The sequence below is a fragment of the Canis lupus genome, chromosome 3, assembly GCF_003254725.2.
Source record: "Canis lupus dingo isolate Sandy chromosome 3, ASM325472v2, whole genome shotgun sequence".
NCBI classification, from domain to species: domain Eukaryota; kingdom Metazoa; phylum Chordata; class Mammalia; order Carnivora; family Canidae; genus Canis; species Canis lupus.
Window position 1 is genome coordinate 91,886,202 of NC_064245.1, and position 4,268 is coordinate 91,890,469.

Sequence of the window (4,268 nt, forward strand, 5' to 3'; positions counted from 1 at the left end):
TCTCCAGGGTCAGGCCCTGGGCCTAAGGCAGCGCTAAACCGCTGAGCCACCTGGGCTGCCCAGATTACTCAATTTTAATGCTTTTCCTAAAGCGACAACGGTTCAGACAGTGTGGTATTGACAAGCGGCAAGACATACAGGTGAATGATCAGAATAGAGTGCTGGAATAGACCCAAATACACACGGTCAATTGATCTGTGACAACAGTGCAAAAGCAATCCAGTGGAGGAAGGACAGTCTTTTCAACAAATGATAATGGAATGATTAGTCATCATGTGCAAAAAAAAAAATGGAACTGTGACCTATACCTTATGCCTACAACTAACTCAAATTGGATCACATATAAATAAGCATTAAAGTATAAAATGTTTGCAAGAAAACAAAGATATATTCATGACCTGGCATCTGCCAGAGTTTTAAAAAGGATGCCAAAGCATAATCCATGAAATAATCCATAAAAGAAAAATACTGATAGATTGGACCTCATCAAAATTAGAAACATTTGCTTTGCCAAAGATAGTGTCAAGAGAATGAAAACACAAGCTAAAGACTGGGAAAAATATTTCCAAACCACATATACAACTTAAAGCTTATATTCAGAATATATAAAGAACTCTGAAACTCAACAATGAGAGGAAAAAAAAAAACACTTCAATTTAAGGGTGGGCAAAAGGGGCACCCAGGTGGCTCAGCGGTTTAGCGCCGCCTGCAGCCCAGAGCATGATCCTGGAGACCTGGGATCGAGTCCCATGTCGGGCTCCCGGCATGGAGCCTGCTTCTCCCTCTGCCTGTGTCTCTGCCGCGCGCGTGCTCTCTCTCTCTCTCTCTCTCTCTCTCTCTGTGTCTCTCGTGAATAAATAAATAAAAGCTTAAAAAAAAAGTGGGCAAAAGATGCATCAAAGGATACAATGAGCATGAGATGTTCAACGTCAGTAGCCATCTGGGAAATGCAAACTCAAACCACACTGCGGCCCTCCTGCCCACCTGCACGGTGGCTGAAGTCAGGGAGGACACGGACAGCTCGAGCGTGCGGAGCTTGCTGCCAGATACGCAAACTGGGGCAGTTACTCTGGCAAAGGGTTTGGCAGCTTCTTGTGAAGATCGATGCACACTTAGCATACGACCAGCGGGTCCGCTTCTGGAGAAACAAAATCTTAGTCCACGTGCAAACCCGTACATGAATGTTCACAGCGGCTCTATTCACAGGAAACTGAAAACACAGCTTTGGGTGAACTGGAAGGGGGGTCCCGACATACGCGGCAGCGCGGGACTCGGAGGTGGCGTGGGGACCAGGTTGTGGAGAAGGCGGGCGTGCCGCTGCGCCGGTGGGGGCGTGCGTAGCAACAGAGGGTGAGCACCAAGGACAAGGACAAAAGACAAGGAGTCTTTTCGGCTGAGGAGCCACCCTGTGTCCTGACTGTAGTGGCTGCATGAATCCATTTTCATGTTAGAACTTCAAAACCAAAGGAAAAGGTTGATTTAAAGTTTTTAATTAATTTATTTATTTTTAAATATTTTATTTATTTATTCATGAGAGAGAGAGAGAGGCAGAGACACAGGCAGAGGGAGAAGCAGGCTCCCCGCGGGAGCCCCACGCAGGACTCGATCCCAGGACCCCGGGGGTCACGTCCTGACCCAAAGGCAGGTGCTCAACCGCTGAGCCCCCACACATCCCTGAAGTTTTCAATTTAAAAAATAAATAATTAACACAAATTCCTGATTAAAATATTTAGTAAGCTGTCACGGAAGGCAACTTCCCAACTTGGTAAAAGGTATATCAAAACCCCACACCCCCGTGCTTAAAAGCAGACATTATCCCCGTCAGGGCGCCCGGGGCCGCAGGCTGAGTGTCTGACTCCTGGTTTCGCCTCAGGTCACGGTCCCAGGGCGGTGAGACCGCCGTGGGAGGCCCCGCGCGGGGGGAGCCTGCGGGAGGGTCTCTCCCCCCCATCAAAGTCAGTTGTCCTCCTCAGTCGACCTGGCCCAGGTCCCCGCGCGGAGGGCGAACCCCAAAGGGGCACACCGAGCACATGAAGACACGATTGCTGTGGCTCGCTCCTCGGCGTGGACGCCCCCGAATCCCACCCGTGACCCTTGGAGCCGACTCGACCACAGAGGGTGTCTCTGCCCCACAGTGAGCAGGAGGCCTGGACCCCCGCCCGGGTGAGAGCTCGGGGAACGTGAGCGGGTCAGGAACCGCGTGGGAACCCGGAGGAGCCCGGGGCAGACGCGCACACCTGCTGCCCGGCGGGCTTGGGGTCGAAGCCAACCTGCCACGTAGGTGAGGAGGAACTTGCTGTACCAAACCTTGGGCCTGCAGATCCCACGTGGCCCCAGGGCCGTTCCGTGACCCGCGGGGTCCCTGGTGTGACCGGATGCTTGCAGGCGGCCCTGGGCCCCGGGGAGCGGCCGGCACACCAAGGGCAGCAGGACGCGGGTCCACCTCTGTGCAGGGGGACATGGGGCTGCGCCTGCGCCCCGGCCTCCCTGCAGGCGACAGAGTGTCCAGTCCCGGGGCCAGGAGCACCCAGGGCCCCCGCTGAGCTTGCGTGCCCCGGGCTCCCCAGGCCCGAGAGACGCCGTTTCCCACCAGCATATTCTTGGTCGATCTGTGACAAAGCCCGGACCCCTTCATCTTTCAAGAATTTGATTAAAGGTGTTTTTTAAAAAGTCTTTTTTTTGATTTATGGGAGCGAGCGAGCGGCCGCAGGGAGCAGAGGGAGGCGGCCGCAGGGCCTGTGCCGAGCGGAACCCGAGCGCACCGACCTCCCGAGGCCTCACCGAGCCCAGGTGCCCGGAGTGGAGCGGCCCCGGGGTGAGGCGGCAGGGCCGCTTCCACAGCACCCAGCGCACTGGTAGGAATGGATGTACCAAAGTCCTCATTTCTCAGACCGAGGTGAAATCCAGCAAAGGTGGCGCCGCAGGAGCCGGAGCAGCTCGGGCGCAGCCCCCCCCCCCCCCCCCCCCCCCCCCCCCGGTCACTGGCTGCTCGGCCCGCACCCACCGCACGGGCTCCCCGGCCCTGCTCCTGGACGCGGGGGCTGAGCTGCGCCCGGCAGGTGAGGCACCGGGACGCACAGGTGACTTTGGCGTGACATCCGGGTGGGGGGCGCCTGCATCAGCAGCAGGGGTGCCCAGCTCCGGCGCTGTCCTCGGCTCGCCTCAGGTGATGCACACGCACCGAACAGTCCCGACAGCTCACGCCGGGCTCCGACCTCACGCACCTGCATTCCCACTGAGCTGCAGGCGGGGCCTCTGCGTCCTGCCCGCTGTCGTGCACCTGCACCACCCACCTGCGGACACCCCAGGGCGGGGCCCTAACCTGCAGGAGGCGGGGCCCTACCTATGGGCAGTGCAGCCCTAACATCGGGGTGGTGCAGCCCTAACCTGCGGGGCGCGTGGGTCGCCCCTGAGACCACGGTCGCCTGCCCTGACTCAGCCCATGAGGCCACGGTCCTCGGACGAAGGAAGCCACACCACGAAGGAAGGTAAAAGAGGCGGTTTCTTAACGTGAGACTTTTCTTCCAAGTTCACGGACCTGAAATTCGTGAAATACAACTTTGAGCATCACGTTCTCTCAGCTCCTGTTTTCTGATTTCCTAGATTGCTGTCCACTACTTAACCTTTATAAAATAACGTGTTGGGGGCAGCCCAGGTGGCTCAGCCATTTAGCAGCGCCTTCTGCCCAGGGCGTGATCCTGGAGACCCAAGGTTGAGTCCCACATCGGGCTCCCTGCATGGAGCCTGCCTCTCCCTCTGCCTGTGTCTCTGCCTCTCTCTCTCTCTCTCTCTCTCCCCGCCCCCCCCCCGTGTCTCTCATGAATAAATTAAATCTTAAAAAATAAATAACAAAAATTTAAAAATAACGTGTTGGGTGTCATGTCCTCCCCCCGGGGCCTCTCACGGGTCATCTCGTGTGCACTTTGCTGGGCCCGGGGTGCCCACACGGAGGCGACTGCACCACACAAGCACCCGTTTGGTGGGCTGAGGGCTCCCGATGCCGGCGGGCCTCACGCAAGCCCCGGGGGGCTCAGGACCAGAAAGCTGGAAGAAAGCGGAGGGCCTCCCGCCCGCCCGACGGCGACACAGGCCCCCTGCCCGGTCGGCTGCTCAGCCGCCAGACCCTGCGAGCAAACGCGTGACCACCCCCTACGTACACACAGGGGCAAATGGGGTCACCGGGTGAGCAGTGACACCACCACCCAGGCCAGGGCTGCCTAAGACCAGAACAGGCTCACGACCCCAGGACCTGGTCACCAGCACGACCA